This window comes from Metopolophium dirhodum, chromosome 1 (assembly GCF_019925205.1).
Source record: "Metopolophium dirhodum isolate CAU chromosome 1, ASM1992520v1, whole genome shotgun sequence".
Taxonomy (NCBI): domain Eukaryota; kingdom Metazoa; phylum Arthropoda; class Insecta; order Hemiptera; family Aphididae; genus Metopolophium; species Metopolophium dirhodum.
The window spans coordinates 121,709,123-121,726,093 of record NC_083560.1 but is presented as its reverse complement, the minus strand read 5'-3'; the positions used below and the strand labels follow the sequence as shown (position 1 = coordinate 121,726,093).

Genomic DNA, 16,971 nt, shown 5'->3' with positions numbered 1-16,971 from the left:
TTAATAGCTATACCTACTTACCATCGATACATTTTAAAATATATCACTCAAAAGAATCAGTCATTTGTCCAAAATTATTGATATAACTATAATATATTAATATGGTTAAACGATTATGATATAAAACATTAGGATCATATTGCTATTATAGTGTACGATAAAAACGGTATGAAAAGAGACCTCACCAACCGTAGACAATAACAATACAATTATTCTAGGGTGACTGGTCGACGCAGTTAATACGCGTATTAGCTGTGTAAATCTGTATAATTCCTTTTGTAATAGTTTAGGGTAAAATCTCAGTAAAGCTGTAATATAATACTACAGTACTACAATACTGTATATAATATCAAAATATACTACAAACTGCACGTCTTGATTTTGGAACGTCAATCAAAAATATCAAAATAGGTATTTTTTAAATGTTGTTGTAGTTTTGTAGTTAAGATACTTAAACGTAACTATTGCGTTATACACTTACACAGGTAATAACATTAAAAAAAAAAAAATTGTGAAGAATTGCAATATTTTAAAATCAAAAAAATCTCGATTAATTTTATAATCTGTATTACGCGATTTACAATAAAAAAAATTTCATCGCAATAAATAGAAAAATAGAAAATATACTTATCATAAATCAGGCTATAATATACCTAATAGTATATTGTTGTGTGTTGGCCGTATGTAATAATGTTTAGTGTTGGGATAAACGTGTTTCGACGAACGGAAAAAATTAACACGCAAAGTTCGCACTCCTCGCGGATACCCAAACATTATTAGATTATAATACTTATAATAGGTAGGTACAACCCCATATACGCCACCGATAGAAGGTTGTTTTAGTTGGGGATTTGTTTTCTAATTAAATATCCCCTGCCTCCCTCTTAAACAAGATACAATACCATTATAATAATAATATACTATACATATTATATTGTCGGTGTTTCGCTATGTGCACTTTGTCGGCGGCACCGCACCCAATTATAATGTGCATTAAGCATATTAAACGGTTTTTCACCGTCGTCGTCGTGTATTTGACCGGGAGGAAATGCGTATTAGGACTAGATCATCCCCGTAAGCGTATTTCGCGTCCGTTATTATAACCGCTACCTTGCACGTGCCTCTGACACGGTGGTTTTCTATACATTATACCCATTTATGACGTGTTCGCCACTATGTGTACCTCGCCTATATGCCAAAGGGGTAGTATAGGTAATTAATGTTATCGTATCGTTATAATATTATATAGTCGACTCGTACGATTTCGCAAAACTAATTTTGTGCGTGTATAACAATTGTATAAACAATCGTACGAAAGGATTTTTTGAAACAATTCACAGCCTATCGCGTACGGTATTTAGAGTCGGTCGTATATTCCCACAAGTGTATAATATGATTATGACGAGGTTAAACAATAATTGAGGCACAGCAACTATAATACAATATTCGCATTCGTGTTTAGGCCGTATTTAAGACAGCGGACTATTCACGACCGGTAAATATAATACTATAGTATTTCAATGGGGATACCTAATGAGTCGTGGAGTTCTTAATGACAAACGGTCTGACGAATGATAATAATATTACGAACAAAAAAAAAACCCACCTTTCGGAAGCACCGTAATTGTTTAAGGGTCTAGCGTGATGCTTCCGCCGGAACTATAATAATATCAGTATAGGTATAGGTCATTAAAGTTTGCATTCGTTCGAAATTGCACATAATAATAATTATTATTGTATACATTTCGATGCATGTTTCTTTCGGCCACAACAGAAGCATGTATATCGTCCTTTTTTTCTGGGTTTGTATATTATCTATAATACCTATATACCAACGGGCAAAAAGACGGATATAAATGTAGACCCATTATAATAAATGCTGAGTAGGGACGTCATAAATTACAGGAATGCGACGAGAATTTAAACAAACGTGTCGTAAAAATACGTTTTATATTGAATACAACAAGTGATTCATACGGAAAACCATGTTTTTAAATAACGTGCCATACGATAGGCGCGTGATGATATATACGCTAAGCTGTCGTTAATTATTAATTATGTTCGCCATTTTTTTTTAAAACGTATACAGGGATGATAATTTTCCGGTAGTTGGTAGGTACCATCGATTCGTTTCGACTATACCTACCTAAACACTCATCTGACGAGTGACTGCTTTTAAAAAAAAATGTTTACAACAATATTGAAAGTAATAGATTGGGCTAAGTAGTCAGATGTAAAATGTTAAGATAAGAAATCATCCATCACTGTACTTTGTGACGAGTAATGACTGTATAGGTAGTATTATGCTCAACAGCATTTTTTGGAAGACCAATAACTAGTAATAACAGTGTTACTCGATCGTGTGATTTCGAATCGTTCTGATTATAATAAAATATTATGCTGGTTATAGACATAAGTCATAACTCATATTGTAGCCATTGGTACATGTAATATATTATATTTTTGTCTACCTGCAATCTACATAAAACAAACACGCAAATAACTCATTTTTATATGTATACCTTTTGTTTTGTTTCAGCGATATTTCCTCAGCTCATAAAGAGGAATGGTTCGTGTAGGTAAGTGTACAACATGAAATTTCAGATTTTTATCAACTCCGTCATAAGTTTTATCAATTGAACATATTATTATAGTTTAAACTGTTTTTCTGTTCGACAGCGGTAGGTTTAGTATCTACTATAACACTGCGCAGTGTTGTTGTCTTAATACATATGTAATAATTTCACTTTTTTTTTTTTTTAATACAAGGTTTAAGTATAAAATAAAAAATAATACTTAATAACCCAATAAAATAATAAAATTGCAATATCCAGTAAATTAAATTTGAAATATTATTTACGTATAAACGATCGTTGTCGCTGTTTACAGTTCAAAAATAAAACACTCATTGGTGTTATAGGTAAATATCACAAATGTTTAGCGTACATGCGCGCGCATATTATGCACCTATACTATATACATTTATAAGCTCTGAGTCACGCCATTTTTCACACAAAATAATGGTTTTCTATTTACTCGATAAACAAACTATTAAATGTTAAATTATGCATGAGCTTATAAAATACGCACACGATGCAACACGGCGCTATTGTTATTATTTTTTTTTTGTTTTATTTCATATGTCGTAAAGTATATATTTTATATATTTTTACCATTTCAATTTTCAATAAATTTAAAACAATATTTCATTTATACGATTTTTATTTTACTGTACAATATACCACTGATCTAGCTTTACAATATTATTCTTCTTTATGCTCCCCCGCAGCAGTGTCATGGTTCACGATATATTTTTACATTCACGAGTATATTATACTGTTCAGCCAAATCTCTGGTGAATCGCAAAACCAATAATTCGATTACGGCGCATTTAGACAATAAAATATATCGTCTTCGTCAATACAGGTGCATTTATAGTTCCATTTTCAATTAGGTGCCGATATTATCATGCAGCTCGTGTTTTATTATTTACCGTTTCCGGACAACCGTATTTATAACGTCGTCGTCGATATAGTTTTACGCGTAAATCCTGCTGATAAATTATTATTGTTACACATTTTAAATGCATTATACGCGTTTATATGATAAAATTTCGGATATCCGTGGCAGTCGATGGTAGTTATATACCTACTCCGGGTTTTTTATGTTCTATAAAAAATTCAAACCCGTAGAGAAATCGATTCGAAGCTATAATATCATGGGCATATCATAGGTATAGGTATTCACTTGTTGTGTATAGTATAGTATTATTATGATACTAGACAAATACTGTCGTGTTACATAGTCATAACAATAATAATCCTATAATATCCTGCTCGGTTTAAGCACTATACTCGACTTGTCTACATCGACAATACTATATTATGTGCTATATATTGGCGGCATTTAGGGATTGAATATACACAAAAGGGATGAAAATATAATATTCTTAGAAATAATAAATTCACACAGCAATTCTCGAGACTCAATCGTATGTATTGTAGACACATATCTTATGATATATTGTATTATATTATACGTTCAATAACCCTGCCATATTATTAAACTATGCACAAAGCTCCAAATGCAAATATTCACACTAATATAATACAGTTCGAGAAAACAGACGGTCGTAGTAAAAGTATAATAATATTAATGCGCCTCGCTAATAACAGTAATAATGTACAAGCACATCGCACGGACCTTATCATCGTTCACAGATGAGCCGTTTTGGGGTAGTTTTAATTTGAAACCTCCCGGAAGATCGATTCGTAGCTTTGGGAAATTTTTTTTTCACGACACTTCTCTTTATAATAATTAATAACCTATGTAATAAAACCTAGTGATTTTATACCAACAGCGTTTCATAATTTATATTATAGTCACTGATTATACTATTTATATCGATCGTTTACAAAGTCACGACTACTACTGCCTCGGTAAATGTGTTCATGTATAATGTATTATATATATCTAAAGAAATTTCGATTAATTTGTGCAATACACAGGGATGCAAAGAATTTAAAAATATTATTTTTCACCTAACACCGATAACAAAAAAAAATTACCGATGTCAGATAGATTTACAGTCCTAGATATCGTCTGTAAATAAATCGACAGTGTTGATCCATTCAATACGATACCATGGTATAAGGTCATATTACCAGTACCAATATAGCTAGATATTATTTTTAACCCTGGAAAAATGCGCGATTTAAATTCTGTAAATTGGTAGACTATGAACTTTAATGAATTTTATCGATGATGATGCTATAATAACAATTAAATCATCCTGGTTGTAGATCTATACAATTGGTATATATTATAATATGTCGTAGAATAAGAACACTTGATATTATTATGTTTTATTAAAAATATTGTTTAACTAATTTTGTTTTAACCATGTTTTAACAGGGATGGCCTAATCCGTAGCCCAGCAGGGTGTTACCGGTAGTACCTCGCCAGGCCGGCATATGCAGCATTCGGATTGTTGCACTTTCCTATAAACTTTTTTTTTTTGCCTATCATATTTATGTTCAAAAAAAATATACTTCATCAGTTTTTATATACTTTTAATTCCATTTCTTTTCTAAAAAATAAAAATAATCGTCATATTAAAATTTAAAAAAAATATATATACCTATATTATCATAATCTTTTAGAAAAAAATACATAAATTGAGTGGAAACAATTGTAAAAACACCCTAATAAATCTGTGACAGCAAGAAACTAATAACTGTCATATTCATTACTATTAACAATAATACTATTAAAACCAAAACGTTTGATAACCTTTGATGTATTATTCCTTCCTTTAGCCAAGTACCTTTTATACTATAATAATAATAATATACCTATTATATAATAATATAATCTCAATTAAGAGATAAACTTTAAATGTTTGAAATAGCAGCACATTTTTCTTCCTTCTTGAAAATCAAAGACGAAAACATTATTTTTTTTCTTTACACATTCCACTTCTCGTCGGGGAACTTTGACGCGATCCACTCGATGCACATCTGATCGGAATCCTTTCTATAGACACATATTATAGAGCACGGGTGGACTTGCTTTTAAAACAGTAACATAAGCGTTCAATTCAATTAAATAATAATATCATTTGGAATTCACCGTTGATCGAGAGTACAATATACCTACCTCCCCATCGTCACCAACTCCCACTTACCATAAACCACTGACCCGGTACAACCGCAGCTATTACCATTGTATACCATATCTTTAACACGCACGCGTACACGATTTCACACCTCTCCACAATATTATATTTTATATAAATTCTATATTATATTATCTACACACGCAGTACGACATATCCGCGAGTGTGCGTGTGCGTGCCTTTAAACCTATTGCATATCCTTTCGTCTCCTCGTCCACGAGGGATTACATTTTCCATATCGTTATAGAAGTGTAAAAACTTTTACAATATATTTTTTCCCAATCACAATCCGCGCATTTTCCAAGCCTTCTCCAGACCACGTAACTTTACGTTTAAAAATTAATCCCGACTTAAAAAACTCCAACCGCCCCGCCCCACCACGCAAAGCCTAATAATTTTGCATATCATATATATATATACATATAAGAATATTTTATAATAAATAGTAATATTCCAGCGTCGTACGATTTTCCAAGCGACTTTGTTTTCGCTCTTCCTTGTCACATACTCATCAGGTTTCATTAATTCTTTCTCTTCATTCTCGTAACTCGACTAATCAGCTCGACAAAACAAATTGTATAATGATATTTCATTATAACGAATATGGACTGACAAATACGTTACTTACATCTCCCCTCACCCTCCTTCTACCCAACCGAACATTACATTGAATTTCATGCTCGTTTCAAACCAAACACTTATTCCGTTTTTATCTATTTTGTTAAAGAATATTAACTACTTATCACGCTTTAAACCAATTATATATTATGTGTGATTGTGTGTGTAGTACCATTTTTCAATATTTTTTATCAATGTCGGTCTATATCCGTCCATTCAACCCGTTTCAAACGAAAAAAAATTTAACATAACCATAAATAGATTTATATTGTCAGGTAGCGTTTCACACACGTAATATTATACACAATGATATTATAAATATTATATAAATACGTTGTTTTTTTATTTTTTCTGAATATCGGGTATACTACGAAACCGTAAGACTCCAGTGATCCACGTGGCAATTGATTTCTATATTTCTACCTCAGCATTAAATATTAACAATTATATTGTACTTCACAACAGTAATATCAAACAACAATAGTTAATTACCACAATCAATTCTTATATAATATATATATTTTTTTTTTTATGTAGTGTTTTTGTATATCGTTCTCGTACAGTTGTACGAAATCGTAACAATGATGTTTGTATCATTATTCTATTTAGTTAAATTATTTTCGTTAACCTTATGTTACCAGCTTATACATTTATTCAATAATAGAAAATTATTGTAACGATTGAGTGTATCGATACACTTATATTTTATGAATTAGATTAATCTAAAAAAAATATTTATTCTTTTGTTTAGTGAATGTGTTAGTGTATTAGTGTTACGAACATAAAAAAATGTATCGTTCGGGAAGCTTATTCTTTGAAAATTCCTTATTGAAAAAAAAAATATATAATTATAATAATAAAACTTAACTATAATTCGTATGCTATTTGTGCGTGAGATTATGGTAAATTAGTTAAAGTAGTAATAAGTGAGTTATAATATAAATATATATTATTATTTATAAGTACATCATATTTATTCATTAATTTTAGCCTTTATATTATATACACAGCCCAATACCTCTAATTACGTCTTATATATATTATTATTTATTATATTTACAGTATGTGTAAATACTATCTGTGCTCTGTATATTTCTTGAACGTTATTTAATACCTGATGATATAATAAAACTGTGGTCTATTAGTGATTTTGCGTTAAGCACAAAACCGCATTACGCAAAAGAACGTACCTAAATTATATTATAATTAAATTTTGTAAAAGAATACAATTGCACAGCTTTGTCTTTGGTTTAGCTTGTAGATTAAAACGTCAATTAATGTAATGATGACTACGATATTATGACAATAGACATTCATATATTTTATATATAAGTATATTTTTGTTTTGTAATCATGGTAATAACATAATAATATTATTATTCACTTTTTTTTGTTTTCAAGGCCTACAAACTTGTGAAAATTAACTTATTTAATATTGTAAAGTTCAATAATCAACATACATTTCTGAAAACATATTTAATATATAATACACAGATATATTATAAATACAGATGCATTAAAACGTTAACGTTAACAATTTATCTAATAATATGATAATAATAATAATAATTACAACTGCCTATAAGATATTTTATTTACTATAATTAATGTTATAGATATTTAAGTCAGATATTATACAATATTATTCTATTATTATTTTAACGTACACCGAGTAAAATAACGTGTTTATACTTGACGTGTGTACATTTACCATGCATTTAGAAAAATATATTTCGTTCCCCATAATATTATACTATTACATGAATAAATACAAACATTATTTCGAAAAACAGCGGTTTTGTCGTTTTTTTTTTTTGTGTGCAAGTACTTACCTACAATGTTCTCCTCTCGTATTTCATTTTCCATGCAGGTAGGTACCCGACGACGATCAAACGACCAAGGCAAACGAGAGAGAGTGTATACAATAACATAACCCAGGTAATGGCCAATACACAGGACATGGACGTCGTTTCTGCTTTTCAATATAGCTGGGGACGCGTACATTTTGAGCAGGACGATTTTTCTCTCCGCGAGGCCATTTATTACTACCCCAAGCCCGGCCTCGGTGTTTATCTTCAACGCAAGTCCATACGCGATTGTAGGTACCTACGATTATTTTTTGAGGTCGCACGAAATTCGCAGGTCAATATTGTAGGACTCCGCAGAACGAGAATTAAAAACTGAATCTCGACGTAACCTCATAACAGGTACCTAACAATCGTAATGTACAGTATGCGTTTATCAAGGACACCAGCATTAATTTATATATTATAATAATTTGGTTGGATGTTTTCTGTGACCGTAATGTCATACAATATTATAAATTTATAAATGGCAGTCGCTAACAGACATCCACTTACTAATAATTGATACTTATTATAATATTATGACTGAATACATTTCAGTACCTATATTGTTATCTATATCTATATAATAATGCGCAAGCACTTTTTTATCGTACCAATTACTCTACCTATATAAACTGTAGAGGCTAAATAGATATATCATAGAAAAGGTGTTGTCGAGCTGAGTTACACAAAAACAATGTGTGCACACGTCATTCTGCCCTTAGAACAGGTCAAATACGAAAACAGGAAGACAAAAGTGGTGCCATCTGCCCAGTAAAATATATACAATTAAATATATTTAAAAAAAAAATGTCAAGGTCAGGTTATATGAAATATAATATAAAGTAGTTACCTGACAAACGTGTATACTTCATAAACGAAAATAACAGTAAATTAAAGTTTGTAATTATTCAAAATAAGTACATCAAAAGGTAATATTTACGTATGTTCATATTTCTATATAACCATCAACGTTAAAAAAATAAGAAGTATAAACTCCCGATACCGAACTATGTGTGTGTTAAGAATGCAATATATTAGAGCGTGTTATTTTTACAATTAAAAAAGGTTTTCTAGTCAAATGTGGACCAATGGACGATACTAGAATAGTTATTACTTATTATTATTAAGTGAAGTAAGCACCTATGAAGACACGTGTGAGAGGTAAGTATAATATAAATGGTATGCACGGCTCGACTCCATCAAAACAACGACGACCCTAGTCGTTAATATGACACACATCGTGTTAAGGAAGCGATGGTCGATTTTGGGAGTTGGGTGAATTTATAATTTTGAGATCCGACAGAATTATATAGTTATATTAAATTGTGTCAACGGCCGTTACTCTGAAAATTAAATCTAAAATTGTCCCTTAGGTGGACACCATTGTGTTCAATAATTTGGGTGGTGTTGGATGTGGGAGAGGCATATTAAAGTATATAATGTTATAAATAAGATAAAAAAAAATGTTATCACTCCATTCGAAAACCTTTGTTATAATTTCATAACATAATATTATTTTATGTTCCTTATAGTCACTACGAACGACAATGGTTTCTCCTTTGTATTTGACGATTTGTTTTGAAAATAATAAGCTGTTTATGGACATTTTTTTCAGTCAATAAATTTTCCATTTTTAATAGGCAATTTTACGGACAATATTTGTAAAGGAAAATGGAAATAGGTTCAACCAATAGCGTGTCCGCGTTTCATGTGAGCGTATGGAATTTTTGAAAATGGAGTTTTATATTGGTTATATATTACACAATTTAACAAATTTTCTATTTTAAATTCCTGTATTATACTTCGTCATATAAAACGTATAATGAACTTTAATATTACATTTATTATGTAATGTTGTGACAATCCGTGTTTTTATTGCCTAATATTTATCAAATTGTATGTATGCAGATTATTACTAATTTATAATAGTCGCTATAAATTTTAAATATTAATTTCCTATAAATAAAACAATATAAGCCAATAACACAAAAATAGACTAGTGACTTCTCTATTAAAAGAACCGTAAAAACAGACTGGGCGGCTATTTGGTGAGTGTCTCGACGGCGATTGTCTGCGATGGCAAACATCCGTTTCGTTTCCGGGGACTCGCGTTATTTAAGTGACTTCTCTATTAATTAGGAAAGTGGAAAATAAGAAAAACTAACCAAGAAAGATCTAAGAATAAAAAGAAAACCAACAAATTAAAATTATAAAATGTATTATACGATTTGTATGTTATACTGAAACAAATGTTGGTATTCAATAGCTATAGTTATTCTTATTTCCTTAGCAAGAAAAAAAAATCGTCATCCGAGACGATTCCAAAATTAAAATGCAAAAATCATCAACATCCGGGTTTAATGTAGGTATTAATATGCATGCATGGGACAAAAGAAAAAAACATAGAAACAGACTGGGTGGCTATTGGTGAGTGTCTCGACGGCAATTGTGTGCGATGGCAAACATCCGTTTAGTTTCCAGGGACTCGCGTTATTTTTATGTAATCGCAGCATCCGGTCAAAAGTTTCTCGGTGGAAAACTTTCGGTAGAACAGTAATTTGCAACAGCGAATTCTAGAAAATGTTATTGTGAAATAAATCGAGTGCAATAAGTACTTCGATGATTGGCGGACAGCCTTCACGTAACCGATGATCAAAAACGATATGATTTAATGTAGTTTTTATCTATATAATCGTTATGCAGCCGTGAGATGTACGCAGCAAATACCTACGCATCAAATATCAAATAGTAATCGTATGTAATTTATAAATATCAAATAAATAAATAATTGGATCGCGAAATGTGATTTATAACATAGCGCAGGCACTTACTGAAAACATGATACAATAATAGTTACCTACACTAAAATATAAATAAAATACACTAAGTAGGTATATTTTATATTTAAAAATAAAGCACGTGTCAGCGTATTAAAATATTTCAAATACGAACAAATAAGTTGAAAAAGTCAGATATATAATTTAAAATAAATTGATTTTGATTTTTGATTTTGAATGGGTGTAAATAATTCTTTTTCACTCTCTTTCTTTCAATCCAGATACGTAAATTTCAAACTTTGAGAAAACCTCCAGAGTTTTCACAACTATAAGCAACTATATTTTATAAAAGTGGATTCTAGTGGTTTTTATTTATACAAAAGTTTTACTGGTATAAACATAAATTTCAGTAAATGACCGTATAGTTGATCCGACACATTGCTGAGGACTACCCTACCACAAAATTGTTGAACAACAAAAAAGTTGGAATCCGTAAAGGTATGGTCCACATACTTTGAAATAGCTGACCGACCTATAAATAAGACTGCAAACCTTAATCTCTTTAAACATACACATAGATGTTGTTAATTTAATTTAATTTAATTTAAATATAATGTGGTTATGTTAAAGTTCGAAAAATTCTTTTACGGTTTAGGTACCTATTTATTTCCAACTTTGTTATCAATAGTTAGTAAACTATGTTTTTAGTTTTCCATTTCCGATGGTTATATACTTATACATGCGATAAAAAAAACGTAGTACCATGGCTATAACTATAAAACACTGTAATAATTAATATAACTGCTTATTAAAATTATTAATTACGATTATTATTTAATAGACAAGTTATTGTATGTAATAAGTAGGTAAGCAATTTGATTGTATTAAAATAAAAAAGTAGGTATTGATATGACGATAAAATAACAAACATCTAAATCACATTCCAAGTTGGAACAGAAACGAGATGGAATAGATCACTACTATTAATAATAATAACAATATTATATTAAAATACGCTACAAACGAATTCCTGTAAATCTTCAGCGACAGCAGCGTAATACGCATTTTTGTTATAAGAATCACTGAGACACATTGAATATATTTATTAAAATGCTAAACTTCAATACGCTTATAATACCTACCTCATTATAAATAAATCACTATTTATGAAAAATCGTTATGCATAAAACTTTTGAATGGGAATGAAATGAATGAAGTGAATAATATGTTAATTTTATAATGAAGTATGGCAATTAAATAATATGATGATGTAATGAAATGTCTATGAATTATATTATAAATGTCTCATTTTATAATATGAAATTAATATAAAATATTTACCAACAATTAAAAGACATTTAATAGCAACAACTGTACCTATTAATATATTGGAGAGTATCATAAATACTTGTATTTAAAATCAAAGGTAGTATTGTACCCTTACCTGTGAATTTTTATCAGGGCTTGAAATCGATTTAAAAATTGATTTTTAATACCAACACAAATCGTTAGAAATCAGCTATGATATCAAAAAACATCAATTTTAGATTCTGAGTGGAACGATAAATGTATTGATTTTACATTGATGTGCGTTTTTTTTTTTTTTATTTATTTATTTTTTTTTTGTGTGTCCTAGCCTAACCTAACCTAACCTAACACGATAAGTAGTCGATTAATGCTTAGATTTTCAACTTCAGTATCTTGTTCGATGGGTCAGTGACTATTGTTAGTGCAAGGTAAAATTTTAAAATTCCCAATAGATTTCAAAAGCGCCGGGAAATACCACATAAAAATTTAGGAAAAACGGGAATTTTTACGCAAATTCGGTTTTCCACGAAATCGATTTTGGTTTTTGATGTAACTCTAAAACAAATGAACGTATATACATGAAATTTTCACTGGTCGTTTATATTAGAATTTTTTATACACCATAATATTTCCCAAATATTTTGACTTATTTTGAACTATTTACGGGTATATTTTAGTTTCCATTTTTTTTTCTATAAATATCAATAAAATTTTATTTGTTGGGTAAAAACGCATGAAATTTAATGCAAGGCTTCTGATATATTATTACGAAAGCAGTTGAAAAATATTAAAAATACATAGGCATATTTTTTGTTATAAGCATTTAAAGTTCAAATTTTGACAAAATTTAACAAATTTAAAATTTAATAATTATTTTGTAGTTATAAATTTATAATATGTTCAACTTTTAAAGCTAAAAATTTAAAATTGAAAACAAGGTTCCACGTAAATAAGTTAATATATAAATTACTTTATTCCCAATAATATCATCAAAATATATACTTGGTAATATCATAGACTGACTGACCGTTTTCACTGAGAATCGTTTTTCTTATACAATGATATTATATCATTGAATTCAAATTTAACACCATCCATTATGGTGACCCATTTGTAACCTAATGTACAGCAGAGCGACATCCACTGACCCACCTTTTTTTAAGATGTTAAAAATATATATTTAAATTGAAAAAAATGTAAAACTATAATTTATAACAAAATAATAATCGTTTTATAATTGTATAATATAAAATATACAAAATCTATTTAAAAACATAAAAAAAAATAATTCAAATTTAAAATTCAACAATAGCCAATAGGTCTATAATGTTGTTCATATTATCAATGATAAACAACTAAAATTTAATTTTCTTAGGCCTGTTACACAGTCGTGAGAATGACGAAAAGTTTCTCGTAGTAAGAAATCAAAATTTAAATCATAAATAAGGTGGATAAGTGAATGTCGCTCTGCTGAACAGTAGGTTACAAGTGGGTCACTGTAATGGATGGTGTTAAATTTGAATTCAATGATATAATATCATTGTATAAGAAAAACGATTCTGAGCGAAAACCGTCAGTCAGCCTATGATTTTACCAAGTATATTTGATGATATTATTGTGAATAAAGTAATTTATATATAACCTATTTACGTGGAGCCTTGTTTTAAATTTTCAATCCTTAGCCATAAAAGTTAAAAATTTATAAATTTAATTTTTAATTTTTAACCACAAAATAATTTATAAATTATAAATTTGATAAATGTAGTCAAAATTTGAACTTTAAATGCTTATAAAAAAAAATTGTGCCTATGTATTTTTAATATTTTTCAAATGCTATAAGAACGATATATCAGGAGCCTTATATTAAATTTCACTCTTTTTTACCCAACAAATAAAATTTTATTGATATTTATAGAAAAAAAAAATAAAAAAATTTAAAACTGACAATGTCCGTAAACAGCTCAAAAAGAGTCAAAATATTTTCAACATTTTATGGTGTATAGAAAATGCTAATATAAACATTCAGTGAAATTTTCAAGTATCTACAGTCATTCGTTTTTTAATTACAATAAAATAAGAAAATTGTTACATGAAAAATCGAGTAAATATCAAATGTTGTAAAAATATAAATTTCAGACGCTCATAAAAATTTAATTTAAGTTTCTTCTAGACATTTTTTTTTTGATAAAGGTAGACAAACTTATGAGTAATCTTATATTACATTTTCAAATCTTAGATTTAAAAAGAAAAATTTTTATGAATTCTCAACTCAAAATAATTTGCTATTTTTCGTGATTTTTCCGTATCTTGTCAAAATTTGAACTTTAAATGCTTATAAATAAAAACTGTGACTAAGGATTTTTAATTTTTTTCATCTGCCTTTGAAACAATAACCTAGGAGCCTTCTATTAAATTTTCAAGCTTTTTTACTCAACAGATAAAATTTTATTGATATTTATAGAAAAAAAAAACTAAAAAAATTGAAAACTGACAATGGCCGTAAACAGTACAAAAAGAGTCAAAATATTTTGTAAATTTTATGTTGTATAGAAAATGATAATATAAACATTCAGTCAAAATTTCATGTCCCTACGGTCATTTGTTTTCGATTTTCTCAAAAACAATTTTGCGTAAAAATTCCCGTTTTTCCTTAATATTTCTTTGGTTTTTCACGTCGCTTGTGAAAACTACTGGGAAATTTTAATTTACAAAGTACCAACTAGATTCACTTTCCTATCAGAAAAGTTACTATTGAAGAAAATCCAAGCACTTTTACTGTCCTAAAAGGTGATGACAGACACAAAAATAAAAAAAAAAAATAAAAAAAAAACACACATCATTGTAAAATCAATACATTCATCGCTTCGCTCAGAATCTAAAAAATTAAAAAAAAATAAAAAAAAACACACATCATTGTAAAATCAATACATTCATCGCTCAGAATCTAAAATGTAAAATTAATATTTTAAATCGAAAAAAAAAAGAAAAATGTATCATGTTCAAAATCTAATTAAAAATCATAATATAATTAAATTGATATATACAACATTTTAAATTAAAATCAGAAAAAAACAAAATATATTAAAAAAATATTAATATTATAAAAAGTGAAATTGAAATTAAAATTAAAATTTTTTGTTTTGATTTCAGCCCTGATTTTGATAGTATGCCTATTTCACTATAAATATTGTTTGTAGCGTGTCGCTAACAGTTATAATTAGTTTATGCTTTGAAGGACAAAGGCACAATTCCACTAGGTATTTTAAAAACACAAACAACACTGTGCTTACAGAGAAAAATTTGATTTTTACAGGCTGTAGATGTACAAATCAGTAGCACGGTTATTATAAAAAACATATGTAATCAAAATATTTAGACATTAATAGGTTTCCTTCGTTTCCTGCTGGAAAAAAAGTGAAGTTGGAATTATTGGGACCTTTATTTTAATACACTTCTCAACAGCTTATATAAATACAAATATATCTTATAACAAAAGTATATATATTATATTAAAAATGTGTAACCCAAAGAATGTTGGGGAAAAAATTACATGATTGACCGATAATTAAATATATTGTAAAATATATATTTTATTCTGAGGAATAAACTTATAAAAAAATAATAACAATATATTATAATGTAAAATAGATTATATAATTCAGAAGCCATATTATAGTTCAATAAAAATAATATTTAATTTAATTCGTCAATGGCTATAATAACTATAGGTTATTATAATATAATAAGTTTTCCAAAGATGCATATTGTTATGTTTAAAAAACGAAGCTTTACACAATATTAATCATTGACAATAAATTAATTTTTAATTAAGGAATATGATTAATTTCACTTTTTAGTTTTTTTTTCATAGTTACATTTTATTAATTTTAACATATAGTCTTAGTTTTCATGAATTGACAATTCAACTTTATTTAAATTAATCAATTTCAAACTATGGATTTACCTTGTCTGTATAAACTTTAATGATCATCTTTAACTTAATCACAAAGTTTTTTTTTCCAGCACTGGCCAATTATCTTTGACAACATGCATTAAAATATAATATTATATTTTCATGTATTTTTTTTTTAAAAACATCAAAAACTAATGTTGAAACAAACTCATATTATTTATTAAATTACGTAAAATTAATTGGATTGCTTACAGAACTCAGTTTTTAAATTATATGATATTATTAGGTTGGTGGATAGATATTGTGAATATATTAAACCATGACTTATTGGTACTAATATTAATTTGTCGGCAAACGATGTTAAACAATGTATAGTATGCAACTATTATAATTTATTATCTATACTAGCTTATGTAATGACTAATAATTTCGATAAGTCGTTTGGTTTTTTTGGAATTCCATTTTTATAATAATAGCAGGCTAGTATTTTACTCTTGTAACGTATTTATTATCAGATAGTAACTTATAGATTTATAACTTCAGAAAATGTAATACGGTGAGTTTCGCTTAATGTGATCATTTGTTTATAGAATCAACCGTTTATAGGAATCGAAAATGAAAATCCGAAACCAAATTTTATATTGATAAAAATATGCATTATGGAATTAACTAGTTAATAGAGTCAAAATGGCCTGAACCAATGTGATCACATTAAGTGATACCCACTGTATATAAAAACAACAAAAGTATTCGAACTCGAGTTATCAATAATATTATCAAATTTTACATTAATTATTTGTAACCAATTAATATACATTTATAAATTTA

At 28.3% G+C, this 16,971-nt stretch overlaps 1 protein-coding gene across 1 annotated transcript in view; it reads left to right on the top strand.

Annotated features, from left to right (window-relative positions):
• The window catches only part of LOC132934407 (uncharacterized), a 104,675-nt gene extending 99,610 nt beyond the window's left edge, over positions 1-5,065 (top strand). Inside the window, exons 7-8 of the mRNA XM_061000715.1 lie at positions 2,540-2,579; positions 4,915-5,065. The gene's annotated coding sequence lies outside the window, so the exon portion shown is untranslated. The remainder of the gene's footprint in view (positions 1-2,539; positions 2,580-4,914) is intronic.
• The last annotated feature ends 11,906 nt before the right edge of the window (positions 5,066-16,971 follow it).